A 17,739-nucleotide genomic window follows, 5' to 3' on the forward strand; every position below is an offset into this window, starting at 1 on the left:
CTATAAGTACACTACTGGCCATTAAAATTGCTACACCATGAAGATGACGTGCTACAGACGCGAAATTCAACCGACAGGAAGGAGATGCTATGATATGAAAATGATTAGCTTTTCAGAGCATTGGCGCCGGTGGCGACACATACAACGTGCTGACTTGAGGAAAGTTTCCAACCGATTTCTCATACACAAACAGCAGTTGACCGGCGTTGCCTGGTGAAACGTTGTTGTGATGCCTCGTGTAAGGAGGAGAAATGCGTACCATCACGTTTGCGACTCTGATAAAGGACGGATTGTAGCCTATCGCGATTGCGGTTTATCGTATCGCGGCTTTGCTGCTCGCGTTGGTCGAGTTCCAATGACTTTTAGCAGAATATGGAATCGGTGGGTTCAGGAGGGTAATACGGAACGCCGTGCTGGATCCCAACGGCCTCGTATCACTAGCAGTCAAGATGACAGGCATCTTATCCGCACGGCTGTAACGGATCGTGCAGCCACGTCTCGATCCCTGAGTCAACAGATGGGGACTTTTGGAAGACATCAACCATCTGCACGAACAGTTCGACGACGTTTTCAGCAGCATGGACTATCAGCTCGGAGACCATGGCTTCGGTTACCCTTGAAGCTGCATCACAGACAGGAGCGCCTGAGATGGTGTACTCAACGACGAACCTGGGTGCACGAATGGCAAAACGTCATTTTTTCGGATTAGTCCAGGTTCTGTTTACAGCCTCATGATGCTCGCATCCGTGTTTGGTGACATTGCGGTGAACACACATTGGCAGCGTGTATTCGTGATCGGCATACTGGCGTATCACCCGGCGTGATGGAATTGGTTACACGTCCCGGTCACCTCTTGTTCGCATTAACGGCACTTTGAACAGTGGACGTTACAATTCACATGTGTTACGACCCGTGGCTCTACCCTCCATTCGATCCCTGACAAACCCTAGGTTTCAGCAGGATATGCACGACCGCATGTTTCAGATCCTGTACGGGCCTTTCTGGATACAGAAAATGTTCGACTGCTGCCTTGGCGAGCACATTCTCCACATCTCTCACCAACTGAAAACGTCTGGTCAATGGTGGCCGAGCAACTGGCTCGTCACAATACGCCAGTCACTACACTTGATGAACTGTGGTATCGTGTTGAAGCTGCATGAGCAGCTGTACCTATACACACCATCCAAGCTCTGTTTGACTCAATGCCCAGGCGTGTGAAGGCCGTTATTACGGCCGGAGGTGGTTGTTCTGGGTACTGATTTCTCAAGATCTGTGCACTGAAATTGCGTGTAAAGGTCATTACATGTCAGTTCTAGTATAATATATTTGTCCGATGAATACCCGTTTATCATGTCCATTTCTTCTTGGTGTAGCAATTTTAATGGCCAGTAGTGTAGAAAGCCGCGACCGAACTATGAGAGACCGTTCCTTAGAATGCGTTCCCCGCTCGCTCCCTTCATCTTGGTGAACCGTTCCCTTGTACCCGTTAGTCCGCGAACGACCCATCTCTAATCCCCAAGCTGTCGTCGACTGCTGTGGTATTTCGCTGCGTCACCAGCTGCGTGCCGGCCGAAGTGGCCGAGCGTTTCTAGGCGCTTCAGTCTGGAACCGCGCGACTGCTACGGTCGCAGGTTCCAATCCTGCCTCGGGCATGGACGTATGTGGTGTCCTTAGGTTAGTTAGGTTTAAGTAGTTCTAAGTTCTCGGGGACTGATGACCTCAGAAGTTAAGTCCCATAGTGCTCAGAGCCATTTGAACCAACCAGCTGCGTAGCAATGCCTCTGTCGGCGCAGGTTCGTGCTGCCGGCGTACATCCTGAGCAAGCGGTGGGGCCGCCTGCTCATCACCTTCATCTTCCTGCTGACCTGCTGCTGCTTCGGCTGCTGCTGCTGCTGCGGCTGTTGTTGCGGCTGCTGCGGCGCCAACATCACGGCCTGGGAGGACGAGCTGGAGGACGAGCACGGCGCCGACTTCTCCGACGACGAGCGCGGAGGCCGCCCTGACGAATCGAGTGCTGACGATGACGACGGCGCGAACCGCGACCGCCCCCGCCACGAGAAGAAAGTTAGTTACGGGAAGGCCACTGTCGTGGACTGAGCTCCGCGGCGAACCGTGTGACTGCCATCTGTGCGACAGCTGGCCCTTGTATCCATTTAGTCGTGTAGTTTATGTAATAAAAATAGTTTACAGAAGCTAGTGTGAAATCAGAATGATGAGTTGGAAAGAATGGGTCATCACTAGAAAAATCAGTAGCTGGGAACACAGAGACAAAAAAATCGGTTACTGCAGCATGTGTGCATACTGGACAAATTCGTCACACAAGATCACCTCTTGCCAATATTGTCCACCTACTTAGATAGGTGGTAACGTGCTTGCCTTACATTCGAGCACGCCCGGGTTCGATTCCTGGCCGGATTGGAGGTTTTCTCCGCTCGTGGACCGGGTATTGTGTTGTCCTCATCATCATTTCATCCTCATCACCGGCGCGCTAGTCGCCCGTCTACATCTACATACATACACCGCAATCCACAGTACGGTGCGTGGCGGAGGGTACCTCGTACCACAACTAGCATCTTCTCTCTCTGTTCCACTCCCAAACCGAACGAGGGAAAAATGACTGCCTATATGCCTCTGTACGAGCCCTAATCTCTCTTCTTATCTTATCTTTGTGGTCATTCCGCGAAATATAAGTTGGCGACAGTAAATGCTGGTTCTCTAAATTTCCTCAGTAGCGATTGACGAAAAGAACGCCTCCTTTCCTCTAGAGACTCCCACCCGAGTTCCTGAAGCATTCCCGTAACACTAGCGCGATGATCAAACCTACCAGTAACAAATCTAGCAGCCCGCCTCTGAATTGCTTCTATGTCTTCCCTCAATTCGACCTGATAGGGATCCGAAACGCTCGAGTAGTACTCGAGAATCGGTCATAGTACTGTTTTATAAGCGGTCTCCTTTACAGGTGAACCACATCTTCTCAAAATTCTAACAGTGAACCGAAGACGACTATCCGCCTTCCCCACAACCACCATTAGATGCTTGTCCCACTTCATATCGCTCTGCAATGTTACGCCCAAATATTTAATCGACGTGACTGTGTCAAGCCCTACACTATTAATGGAGTATTCAAACACTACGGGATTCTTTTTCCCATTCATCTGCATTAATTTACATTTATCTATATTTAGAGTTAGCTGCCGTTCTTTACACCAATCACAAATCCTGTCCAAGTCATCTTGTATCCTCCTACAGTCACTCAACGACGACACCTCCCCGTACACCACAGCATCATCATCAAACAGCTTCACATTGCTACCCACCCTATCCAAAAGATCATTTATGTAGATAGAAAACAACAGCGGACCTACCACACTTCCCTGGGGCACTCCAGATGAACACTCACCATCGAGGACAACGTACTGGGTTCTATTACTTAAGAAGTCTTCGAGCCACTCACATACTTGGGAACCAATCCCATATGCTCGTACCTTAGTTAGGAGTCTGCAGTGGGGCACCGAATCAAACGCTTTCCGGAAGTCAAGGAATATGGCATCCGTCTGATACCCTTCATCCATGGTCCGCAAGATATCATGTGAAAAAAGGACGAGTTGAGTTTCGCAGGAGCGATGCTTTCTAAAGCCGTGCTGATGCATGGACAGAAACTTCTCTGTCTCAAGGAAATTCTTTATATTCGAACTGAGAATATGTTCGGGAATCCTGCAACAAACCGATGTTAAGGATATTGGTATGTAATATTGAGGAGCCGTCCTTCTACCCTTCTTATACACAGGCGTCGCCTGCGCTTTTTTCCAGTCGCTCGGGACTTTACGTTGGGCAAGAGATTCGCGATAAATGCAAGCTAAGTAAGGAGCCAATGCAGTGTCGAATGAAATAAGACTTGCACTTGGCGGCAGAACTTCCCCGAATGGGGCCTCACGGCCAGCGATGTCATACGCTCATTTCATTTCATGTCATGCTAATACTGACAAAGCCTATAGCCCTGTTACTGGCACCACTTATCGAGGAAGAGTGTTCCCTAATTCTGTCAGATACGCCATATCCAGCTGATGCAACTGGTGCGTGCTTGGATCCCTTAGAGTTACCTAATTCCAAGGCTGTTTCATCCTTTTATTGCAAAACGAGCATTATTTATTTGTTTATTGACTCATCCCTCATCCTCTCTTGCGCCAACTTCCTCTTCTCTGACCATCTTTGGCATCCTACATCCTCAGTTATTTGCCTAATGTCGTGGTGGTAAGTTCCTATGGGACGATACTGCCGAGGTCATTGGTCTCTAGATTTACACACTACTTAATCTAACTTACGCTAAGGACAACACACACATCCATACCCGAGGGAGGACTCGACCTTCCGACGGGGGGATTCGAGCGAACCGTAGCAAGGCACCCAAAGACCGCGCGGCTACTAGATGTGTTTCAGTCTTTGTCTTTCCCAACAGTATTTTCCCTCCGCAGCTCCCACTAATATCATGGACGTTATTCCCTGATGTCTAAACATACCAGCTATCGTCGTGTTCCATCTTTTTATCACTGTTCTTGATATGACCCTTTCGTAGGCTTCGGAAAATCGCCTCATTCTTTATTTTATCAGTCCACCTAATATTCACTATTCTTCTGCAGCTCCACATCTCAAACGCTACAATTCTCTTTTGTTCCGGCTTTCTCACTGTCTATGTTGCTGTGCTCCTCAGAAATTTCTTCCTCAAATTAAAGCTTATTTATTATACCAGTAGGCTCCTCTTAGGCAGAAATGCCCTCTTTACCTGCACCAGTCTGCTTTTTATGTTCTCCTTTGTTCGTTCATGAAGGATTGTTTTGCTTCCAAGGTAGCAGAACTCCGTAGCTACCTCTATTTTGTAACGACCAATTTTTAGTTTTAGTTTCTCACTTCTCTAATTTCTGCTTCTTCTCATTAATTCTGTCTTTTTCCGGTTTACTTTCAGATCATATTTTGGACTCAATCGGCTGTTTATTCTGTTCAAAAGATCTTTTAATTCTTCATCACTTTCACTGAGGATAAGAACGTCATTGGCGAATCTTATTATTGACAACCTTCCACCCAGTAGTTTAATCCCACTCTTGAGTCTTACTTTTATTACCGTCATCGATTCTTCGATGTAGATATTGAACAGTAGTAGTGAACAAATCCCTATCTTACACACTTTTTAATCCAAACACTTCGTTCTTCACCTTCCATCCTTATTGTTTCCTCTTGGTTATTGTACATGTAGTATACCTGTGTATACAGCTGGGGGACATCACGTAGTGTATCTTTATTTCTCAACCATAAACGTATATCATGTACAAATTTTATTTTATATTCTGTTTTACTAAGACTTTTATAACACTTTTCATGGGGATCCTTACGAGTGGGACACCCGATTATCCGCCTTTCCCTAGAACTTACTCCTATTTTTCGCACAATCTCGGATATCTAACACCAGTTCTCATTGTCGAACTCTTTTTATTGGTCGGCAAATACTATGCATGTGACTTAATTATTCTTCCATTATCAGTCACAGGGACAGGACTGGTTCTCTAGTGCATTTATCTTTCGGAAAGCCAAATTTATCGTCGTCTAACAGATCTTCAGCTAGAGCAAAGCCAAATTTATCGTCGTCTAACAGATCTTCAGCTATCTTCTCCATTTCTCTGTTCATTATTCTCGTCAGCAGCTTGGATGCCTGACTCGTTAAGCTAATTGTAGCTAGGTCTCTCACTTATTAGCCCTTGCGGTCTTCGGGATTGTGTGAATGACGTTCTTCCGAAAGTCTGATGGTACGTCTCCGCTCTCATCTGTTCTACACACCAGCTTGAACTGCCACTTGGTTGCTGTTTCCAATAACTATTTCAAAAATTCCGAATTGTTGTTATCTATCCCTTACGCCTTATTTGATCACCGGTCTTCAAAAGCTCTGTCCCACTCTGACTACAGTATTGGATCGCCTTTGTGTTTCGTGTCGACTCTCAATTGTTCCTCAGTCACGGCCCAGTCGCAACAGATATCGTCTATGGGATTAGGACTGAGTGTTATAGACCAGTCGACATGTGATATGGAGCCTCACTGTTCTTAAAATCACTACTACCAGTGTAGAATTATGAACATGAGTATTGTCATATTGGTGGATGGGAGGGGTGTCTACAGATTTCCCATCATGAAGATTTATAGACGAAAGAGCAATATTTGATCAGCAAGAATTTTGAAATAAACAACTCGGGCTTCATATTCACGGTATTCTGCAGGATTCCTGTAGTTGATAAACGACATTATTTGTACATACAGACAAAGACAAGGCTGCTTGCTTTTTGTATATTTATTTTTGCGGACCAGTATACAGCTACATGCTCATCGTCAGTGGCTCTATGAAAGATACTTAACAATGTAATACATGATGCAATATGCGATGGACTACATGTTATGGGAGCTACAATGTGTTTATAATTTAACGTAAATATTAGACAGTCTAACGAAAAATTAAAAAGACACTGCATCTCCCATAAGATAGTCAATAGCATAGTGTATCACGCATTATATTATTACGTATCTTCTGTAGGATCGCTGACAACGAGCACGTTGTTTGCAACCAGTGCGGAAGAAATAAATACGTAGAAAAACAAGCAGCTTTTTCTGTGTCTGCATATACGAATACGAGGAAGGTTTGATAAGTCTGGTAAAAAGAGAAAAAATTAGAATATTGTTTGTTTCATAAACAACTCACCTTACTTCTCCGCACAGTCTCCTTTGAGGGATACACACTTTGTGCAGCGATCATGCAGCTTTGTCATGCTATCGGAAAAATAGGCTTTTTCAGACTCAAAATACTTGTTAACTGCAACTATCGCTTCCTCATGTGATGAAAACTTCTTTCTGGCAAGCCAATCCAAAGTTTCAAGTTAGGGAAAAGGTAGGAATCATTTAGGGCTAAGTCTGGCGAATAGTATGAATGAGAAATATGTTCAAAGCCTAATTCTTGTACTTTCGCGATTTTTATCGCTGATGTGTGGGTGAAAGAGCACTTTTTTGCGTGATAACCTTGCTTTTCTTTCAGCCACTCCAAGTTTTAAACGCTGGAACAATGAAGCATAATAGGACCTAGTTATGGTTCTAACATTTACAAGTAATCTCTGAGGATTATTCCTTGGGAATCCCAAGAAACAGTAGCCATTTCCTTACCAGCTGACAGAATGGTCTTTGCCTTCTTCGGTACACTTCAACCAGCCTTTGTCCGTTTTTTGACTGCCGTTTTGACTCTGGCGGTTTCACCAAAAGTCACAAATCGGCGAGAAAGGTCTTGCGGATTGCGATTAAACTTCGCCGTACATTGTGTTGAAATACTGTTCCGGACGCGCTTTTGATCGACTGTGAGCAACTGCGGCACCCACCTCGCGTACAGCTTCTTCACAGCCAATCCTCCGTGTAGGATATCAAAGACTCGCTCTGTTGAGAACCTACAGTCTCAGCAATCGCACAGAATTTTATTCAGCGGTCTTGCATTACCGTATCAGTTTTATTTTGTCAGTGGTTTCCTTTCAGCCGGAGCGCCCTCGTCTTCGGTGTTCGTCCGGCTACGTTTGAATTCATTAATCCAATAGTAAATGATATTCAAGGATGGTGCAGGCAGAGTCTGCGTGAACTTCATCCAGTTTTTTTTTTTTTTTTTTTTTTTTTTTTTTTTTTTTTTTTTTTTTTGAGCTGTGCGGCAGTCCAACCCTCCAAATGAAAACAGCACGAAACTTGTCTCCATTTGCAGTCGCGAGCCTCACACTCACATGTTCAGACGACTGTCAGCAATGAAGTGTGCACTGTACATTGTCGAAATTCTCTATCAGATCTTTGGAATAATCAAGCTTACCAACCATGAAGGCACACAAAAAATTTGCCATTCTTCCATGGAAATCTTCGAGACTTATCAAACCACCCTCGCAATGTCGTTTAGCAGCCTTTTTGGGCCTCTGGTACACTCGATGCACATTGGCTGAAGAGCCAGTAGGGCCGTCGGCACATTTGTCATCTTGAATAGCTAGAAAAGTGGCCAAATTCCGATTGCCATAACCGCATTATACGCATGCAGTCAGCTACTGTCTGTTTCCGTGTTGCTTGGCGTATTGAAGACATGCAACCTTCTGTGTCGCTGTGATTAGTAGCTTTTTACGAGGCACCCTATTCCAAATGTCCATTGCAGTTAGATTGTTTCGCTGAGTTCGCTCAGAAGCCGGTTGAGATTGACCTGCGATCAGGCCTTCACATTTCGGTTCCTAGAGCCCTGGCCATCTGGTACTCCGAAAGTTTGTAAGCCGAGTTGGACCGCCTCAGAGTCAAATTTCGCCAGAATGGTTATAGTGAATGAGACCAGAAGAGCGCTGCCCTATCGACCAACCGTGAAACGACTGGGTGATGCAAACAACGTGACCGCACCTATGTCTACTGCCTTTATGCCTTATGTAGGTGAGGATTGGTCGTATTCTGCGGAAACATGATGTGAAATGTGTTTTCGATCAGGGCTCTTTTGGTGTCTGTAAACGTTGATCTCAGTTTGCGTAAGTTGGAGGTCTTCCGTATCCCTTGCAGTTATGGCATGTTATGGATTGGTCGGACCACCAACAGAGTGGAGGACTGGTGTATGGAGTATACACTATACAGAGGTCGTTCTTTTAATTCAGTACTGGACTGAGTGTGGATGAACGTAAAGAACTAACTTGGAAACTCATTATTCGCTCTGGTTGAGAACTGCGTGGTGCAATTATTTACAGCTGCTCAATTCATCAGGAGCTGCGAGTACTTTATGAGCCTACTGTAATGAGTGAAGAAAATGTTAGACAACGGTGTGAAAACTTCAAATGTGTCAGTACAAATGTGAATATTGAGAAGTCTGTAATAAACATTTATTTTCTAACTTGTTACGTGATTACAAATCCAATCAGTAATTTTGACATAAATGACGCATTAGGCTGAGTAAATACACTACTCGCAATTAAAATTGCTACACCTCGAAGATGATGTGCTAAAGATGCGAAATTTAACCGACAGGAAGAAGATGCTGTGATATGCAAATGATTAGCTTTTCAGAGCATTCACACAAGGTTGGCGCCGGCGGCGACACCTACAACGCGCTGGCATGAGGAAAGTTTCCAACCGATTTCTCATACACAAACAGCAATTGACCGGCGTTGCCTGGTGAAACGTTGTTGCGATGCCTCGTGTAAGGAGGAGGAATGCGTACCATCGCGTTTCAGACTTTGATTAAGGTCGGATTGTAGCCTATCGCGATTGCGGATTATCGTCACGCAACATTGCTGCTCGCGTTGGTCGAGATCCAATGACTGTTAGCAGAATATGAATCGGTGGGTTAATGAGGATAATACGGAACGCCGTGCAGGATCCCAACGGCCTCGTATCACTAGCAGTCGAGATGATAGGCATCTTATCCGCATGGCTGTAACGGATCGTGCAGCCACGTCTCGATCTCTGAGTCAACAGATGGGGAGTTTGCAAGACAACAACCATCTGCACGAACAGTTCGGTTCGACGGCGTTTGCAGGAGCATGGACTATCAGCTCCGAGACCGTGGCTGCGGTTACCCTTGACGCTGCATCACAGACAGGAGCGCCTGCGATGGTGTACTCAACGACGAACCTGGGTGCACGAATGGCGAAACGTCAATTTTTCGGATGAATCCAAGTTCTGTTTACAGCATCATGATGGTCGCATCCGCGTTTGGCGACATCGCGGTGAACGCACATTGTAAGCATGTATTCGTCATCGCCATACTGGCGTATCACCTGGCGTGATGGTATGGGGTGCCATTGGTTACACGTCTCGGTCACCTCTTGTTCGCACTGACGGCACTTTGAACAGTGGACGCTACATTTCAGATGTGTTACGACCCGTGACTCTACCCTTCATTCAATCCCTGCGAAACCCTACATTTTAGCAGGATAATGCACGATCGCATGTTGCAGGTCCTGTACGGGCCTTTCTGGATACAGAAAATGTTCAACTGCTGCCCTGGCCAGCACATTCTCCAGATCTCTCACCAATTGAAAACATCTGGTCAATGGTGGCCGAGCAACTGGCTCGTCACAATACGCCAGTCACTACTCTTGATGAACTATGATATCGTGTTGAAGCTGCATGGGCAGCTGTACTTGTACACGCCATCCAAGCTCTGTTTGACTCAATGCCCAGGCGTACAAGGTCGTTATTACGACCGGAGGTGGTTGTTCTGGGTACTGATTTCTCAGGATCTATGCACCCAAATTGCGTGAAAATGTAATCACATGTCAGTTCTACTATAATATATAATATATTTGTCCGATGAATACCCGTTCATCATCTGCATTTCTTCTTGGTGTACCAATTTTAATGGCCAGTAGTGTATAACCTATAAGTATACAGGCCACAGATAATAATAATAGTCATAACAATATAATTGATGTGTGTGTTCCTGTCCTTGGTATCCCTCTTCCCGAAGACAGAGACAGCGAACTAAGATAATTGGTTTTAATCAGCGACTTAAACAGATAAGACGCATTCGACTATTCGTCCGCTGTTAACAGCAATTCAGTGAAGGGAAATTATAATTCATCATTATGCGCAAGATTCTGAACAGGACGTGAAATATTGATACTTACGTAAAATTATTACTACCCATTGTCATAGCTGTGAGAAAAGATACACAGGGTGTTCCAGAGTCTTTGCATGAAATGTCTAGGAGTGATACATCACGTCATGGGGAAACCTATTATCGACGATAAAATGTTCGCTAGCGCTTTACAGCGACAGAAGACGTCTTTCCATTGACACTGCCGTCCCTAGGATGACGAGATTCCTCAAAACTAGCGTTTCTGCTAACCGGGTTAGCTGCATATTCTCTGCTTCAGTAACTTCATAGAATGGCTTCAACAAGAAAACTATAATAATGAGTGTCTCTACATAGAGAAACATACATTGAGGGGAAAAAAGTCGCAAAACCTAGAAGGAGTTGTGTGGGATAAACGAAGGTTGGTAGGCAATAAGAAATTCAGCCTTCAGTTGCAAGGTAAAATTTTTTTAGTTTACCTAGGTTTCGATGCCAATAATGGTAACTTCTTCAGAAGCTTTATAGATTCTGAAGACGATACCATTATTGGCATCGAAACGTAGATAAACTAAAAAAAAATTATCTTGCAACTGACGGCTGAAATTCTTAATGTCTGAACAATTCACGGTTGCTGAAGCGCTGCGTTATGTGAAAGATTTTCAAAGTTGGTAGGCGTGTTTATACATCTGAAAGATGACGGTTGTCCAAATTTCGCGCCAGTCGCATAAGAGAGGCGCTAGTAGTGCCACTATGAGTTTGCAAATCAGGTTTGATTTAAATACATGCTACAACGGCCATGAGCGTTTCTTACCTTTGAGATTGGATGTGTTTTGTTAATGTTAGTCAAGAATGCATTTATGATGACAAAAACGTCATTATCAATACTTCACTGAGTTTGACGAAGTCGTCTTATAAGGCTACGAGAAGCTGGATGTTCCTTGTGAAATATGGAGAAAGACTTGGCAGGAATGTAGCCACTGCTGCCAGCGCTGGTCACAAGATGACCAGGCTGTGGACGGGCCACGTGGCACTACCAAGACGGAACATCATCATGTTCGGCATTTGCCTCTCACGCATCATACAGCATCTGCAGCAGCTATTCGAGCAGTAGTTTGCACCACAGTGACACTACGAACTGATACAAATCAGTTACTTCGAGGACAGCTCCGAGCCAGATGCTCTGTAGCGTGTGTTCCTTTGTCCCAGACCACGGCCATTTGCTTCAGTGACTGTCAAGGGAGAGCTCGTTGCAGCGGACGGTGAAGGTCTGTTGCGGTTTCTGGTGAAAGCTCTGTCTGTCTCGGTGCCAGTGAAAGACGTTTGTTGGCTAGGAGGACGCCTGTTGAGGACCTCCAATCAGCGTGTCTGCATGCTAGACACACAGGACCTACACATGGAGTTACGGTCTGGAGTGTGATATCGTAGGACAGCAGACACACACTCCTGGTTATCCCACACACCCTGACTGCAAATACACTACTGGCCATTAAAATTGGTACACCAAGAAGAAATGGAGATGATAAAGGGGTATTCATTGGACAAATATATTACAGTAGAACTGACATGTGATCATACTTTCATGCAATTTGGGTGCATAGATCCTGAGAAATCAGTACCCAGAACAACCACCTCTTGCCGTAATAATGGCCTTGATACGCCTGGGCATTGAGGCAAACAGAGCTCGGATGGCGTGTACAGGCACAGCTACCCATGCAGCTTCAACACGATACCACCGTCCATCAAGAATAGTGACTGGCGTATTGTGACGAGCCAGTTGCTCGGCCACCATTGACCAGACGCTTTCAGTTGGTGAGAGATGTGGAGAATGTGCTGGCCAGGGCAGCAATCGAACATTTTCTGTATCCAGAAAGGGCCGTACAGGACCTGCAATATGCGGTAGTGCATTATCCTGCTAGAATGTAGGGTTTCGCAGGTATCGAATGAAGGGTAGAGCCACGGGTCGTAACACATCTGAAATGTAACGTCGACTGTTCAAAGTGCCGTCAATGTGAACAAGAGGTGGCCGAGTCTTGTAGCCAATGGCACCCCATATCATCACGCCGGATGATACGCCACTATGGTGATGACGAATACACGCTGCCAATGTGTGTTCACCGCAATGTCACCAAACACGGATGCGACCATCATGATGCTGTAAACAGAACCGGGATTCATCCGAAAAAATGACGTTTAGCCTTTCGTGCACCCAGGTTCGTCGTTGAGTACACCATCGCAGGCGCTCCTGTCTGTGATGCAGCATGAAGGGTAGCTGCAGCCGTGGTCTCCGAGCTGATAGTCCATACTGCTGCAAACGTCGTCGAAATGTTCGTACAGATGGTTGTTGTCTTGCGAACGACCCCATCTGTTGACTCAGGGATCGAGACGTGGCTGCACGATCCGTTACAGCCATGCCGATAAGATGCCTGTCATCTCGACTGCTAGAGATACGAGGCCGTTGGGATCCAGCACGGCGTTTCGTATTACCCTCCTGAACCTACCGATTCCATTTTCTGCTGTCATTGTATCTCGACCAATGCGAGCAGAAATGTCGCGATACGATAAACCGATAAACTGAGAGAAGCAGGCATGAATCTCCGTCACACAAAATGACATCCGTCATCTGTACAACACAATGCATGCACGTATACCAGCTCGCATTCAACATTCTGGTGCTTACACTAGTTATTAATGCGCCAGCGTTAATACATTAATATATTTATCTGTGATCTCGTAATGTTAATGACCTAAATATGTTACCTAGACAAATGTATTTCTGAAATTTCATTACTCTGCATCATTAGTTTGTGGCGCTGCAAGTTTTTACTGTTGTGTATTTCATAAGCAAATCATGAACTTTAATTTCGAGGGCCTAACTCCTTTCATATGGAGCAGACGATTGGCTTATAGACAACACATACGGAATAGAAATGCCACAGAGGGCCTACACTGTGTCAGTATTCCAAAGATGATGAAATAAAGAGAGTAGCCTACACCCTAACAAACCAGTGGTATCAAAATCGAATTTCTATAAATAAAGAATATATTATTATTATGTCCTCTGCTATACAATCTAATTCACATTTGAATACAATGCCAAAATACGGATTTATCACAAAATTTTTAATTTTCCATCTCTTTTAATTTGGAGCCAAAATTTGAATTTCCTGCAATTTCTTCACCTGGGAAGGAGCGTGGGATGGTTTGGGATTTCACAGAGGGCGGTGAGGGAGGGAACATCAATTATCTGTAGAAAACTGCTGACATCATTGGTGGAACAGGGGATTTAATTGATTTATTAATTAACTAATGTGATATAAATTTGATATAAATTGTCCCAGTACAGCCATTACCCTACTACTTACAGACTGCTTATAATTAAAGTTTCTGTACTTAAGCGGGCCCACATGAAAAATAAGTGACAGTACGACAAAAAACTTAGTGGAAACAGTTGTAAGGGCCTGCGGAAGAGAAATAACAAAATAAACCACTGAAAGAAATGAATTGAAATTTCCACATGAGAGGCTCACATTGCAACAAACGTAAGCGCAAAGTCTACTCTAAGGCCTATGTCACGTGGTAAATGATAGTGAGTAATGTTAGTACCATTTCACATTTATTTGCAGCACTTTTCGAACTGTGGAGAATGGGATGTTCCACTGCCGTAACACAACTCGTGCACTGCATGAAGACCGTATTCTCAGTCGTGGCAACAGTAACTTCTTCGTCAAATTGTGGCACAATTTGCCATCGGCCTCTCCCAGAGCAATTACTAAGTCGTCAGCTAATTCTAAGATCCAAATTATGGTCTTCAACCCCGGCTGGAAAGAGGACCTCTCCTAACCTTTGAAAGCTTCGATACTCTCAAAGAGAGCAGCACTGCTGTTGTTTTTATAACACAAATTTACGAGTAAAAAGCATCGGTCACCTTGTGCAGACCCACGTCGACTGTCTGCATCTGTAGGGCACACTAATCCTTGTGTTTCAGCCCTTCGTCATCGTACCAGTACCTGCTCCTGAGGGCAAGCCATGTCAATAAAACGAATATCAACGAAAATCCTGCAGCGCACAATCTGAACGTCATTCATATACAGTTGGGTATCCATGTGGTGAATAGTTTTTCGTCTGCACTGGCGAAAGTTTAATCATAACCAAATTTCGCATTCTGTTGTCAGCGGGCCCTGAGCTCCTCTTGGGGTCTGAAGGAACGATTTGGCTCTTGCATTTACATTTTATTTGCAGAATTCGCCTTTCAAGCCGGCCGGAGTGGCCGAGAGGTTCTAGGCGCTACAGCCTACGGTCACAGGTTCGAATCCTGCCTCGGGCATGGATGTGTGTGATGTCCTTAGGTTAGTTAGGTTTCAGTAGTTCTAAGTTCTAGGGGACTGGTGACATCAGAAGTTAAGTCCCATAGTGCTCAGAGCCATTAGAACCATCGCCTTTAAACCGTCCCCACAGACTTAATCAAAGGAGGTAAGGTGTGGGGACCTAGGTGTCCAAGAAATATGAACGTATCTGCGGTTCCATCTCCCAGGAAACGTTACGTTTACATGTTTTTTTTTTTTTTTTTTTTTTTTCCGGCATCAGTCTACTGACTGGTTTGATGCGGCCCGCCACGAATTCCTTTCCTGTGCTAACCTCTTCATCTCAGAGTAGCACTTGCAACCTACGTCCTCAATTATTTGCTTGACGTATTCCAATCTCTGTCTTCCTCTACAGTTTTTGCCCTCTACAGGTCCCTCTAGTAGCATGGAAGTCATTCCCTCATGTCTTAGCAGATGTCCTATCATCCTGTCCCTTCTCCTTATCAGTGTTTTCCACATATTTCTTTCCTCTCGATTCTGCGTAGAACCTCCTCATTCCTTACCTTATCATCCACCTAATTTTCAACATTCGTCTATAGCATCACATCTCAAATGCTTCGATTCTCTTCTGTTCCGGTTTCCTCACAGTCCACGTTTCACTACAATGCTGTACTCCACACGTATATCCTCAGAAATTTCTTCCCCAAACTAAGGCCGGTATTTGATATTAGTAGACTTCTCTTGGCCAGAAATGCCTTTTTTGCCATAGCGAGTCTGCTTTTGATGTTCTCCTTGCTCCGTCCGTCATTGGTTATTTTACTGCCTAGGTAGCAGAATTCCTTAACTTCATTGACTTCGTGACCATCAATCCTGATGTTAAGGTCCTCGCTCTTCTCATTTCAGCTGCTTCTCATTACCTTCGTCTTTCTCCGATTTACTCTCAAACCATACTGTGTACTCATTAGACTGTTCATTTCGTTCAGCAGATCATTTAATTCTTCTTCATTTTCACTCAGGATAGCAATGTCATCAGCGAATCGTATCATTGATATCCTTTCGCCTTGTATTTTAATTCCACTCCTGAACCTTTCTTTTATTTCCATCATTGCTTCCTCGATGTACAGATTGAAGAGTAGGGGCGAAAGGCTACAGCCTTGTCTTACACCCTTCTTAATACGAGCACTTCGTTCTTGATCGTCCACTCTTATTATTCCCTCTTGGTTGTTGTACATATTGTATATAACCCGTCACTCCCTATAGCTTACCCCTACTTTTTTCAGAATTTCGAACAGCTTGCACCATTTTATATTGTCGAACGCTTTTTCCAAGTCGACAAATCCTATGAAAGTGTCTTGATTTTTCTTTAGCCTTGCTTCCATTATTAGCCGTAACGTCAGAATTGCCTCTCTCGTCCCTTTACTTTTCCTAAAGCCAAAATGATCGCCACCTAGCGCATTCTCACTTTCTTTTCCATTCTTCTGTATATTATTCTTGTAAGCAACTTCGATGCATGAGCTGTTAAGCTGATTGTTTACATGGTGCGACCACGTAATCCAAAAATGTTCAAATTTGTGTAAATTCCTAAGGGACCAAACTGCTGAGGTCATCGTTCCCTAGATATACACACTACTTAAACTAACTTACGCTAAGAGCAACACACACACCCAACGCCGAGGTAGGACTCGAACCTCTGGCGGAAAGGCCAACACAATCCGTGACATGGCGCCCTAAACAGTGCGGCCACTCCGCACGGCCCGCGTAATTCCAGGTAATCAAAGTCTGCTCTTCTAATCAAGGTGAAAGGTTATTTTCAAAGAAAGTGTAAATAAGTTGATGCACTGGGAGAACAGGCTGAGTCAACTGCCTGATTGTCGTGCTGCATATGCATAGGAGTTAGAGTTGGAATTTGTGAAAATCAACTTTGAACTTCACCATTTACCTTTGCTTCACGTCTTCTGTGAGTAGGTTTTGGGTTACAGTCTAATAGCTGCATCTCCATAACAAATAAAACTTGCTCGCATGTCATATCTTTACAGCTTAGCAGTCAGCTGAGGGCATTACAGTGTTAAAAAGTCCGCCCCCGGTAGCTGGGTGGTAAGCCGGCACGGTAGCTCAACGTGTTCGGTCTGAGGGTTAGCTGTCCTCTGTAATAAAAAAAACTGAGTGAATAGATCAATAACGAACTTCAACGGGTGTCTGGGGACGTCCGCCACGAACAATTGCAGCGAACTATAACGAACAAAATGAGATAAAAAAAAGTGGTCAGCGTGACAGAGTGTCAATCCTAAGCGCCCGGGTTTGATTCCCGACAGGGTCGGAGATTTTCTCCGCTCAGGGACTAGGTGTTGTGTTGTCCTAATCATCATCATTTTATACCCATCGACGCGCAAGTCGCCGAAGTGGTGTCAAATCGAAAGCCTTGCACCCGGCGAACGGTCTACCCGACGGGAGGCCCTAGTCACACGCCTTTTTTTTGTTTTTTGTTTTTTTTTTAAGTGTGAGAAAGGAGCTTGGGGTGGGGGAGTCGGGGGTGGGGAGTGAGTGGTAACATTTAATTCATTTACTGCTAAATTTGAGTTTACATCCAGTGCATATTTGTGTAAGTTACAAGTATAGTATGTCTTAGGAAAAAATTAAAAATATTTGTTGTATTTACTCTCAGGACCTATGCCTCGTATGTTGATTTGATCCCTGTTCCATTTCTTCTACAGTAGTTGTTCAGATGCTAAGTAGTGCACGTGTTTTGCAATTACAGTATTGATATTCTGGACTGATAAGGTAAGGAATGAGGAGGTTCTACGCAGAATCGGAGAGACAAGGAATATGTGGAAAACACTGATA

This window comes from Schistocerca serialis, chromosome 10 (genome assembly GCF_023864345.2).
Source record: "Schistocerca serialis cubense isolate TAMUIC-IGC-003099 chromosome 10, iqSchSeri2.2, whole genome shotgun sequence".
Classification (NCBI taxonomy): domain Eukaryota; kingdom Metazoa; phylum Arthropoda; class Insecta; order Orthoptera; family Acrididae; genus Schistocerca; species Schistocerca serialis.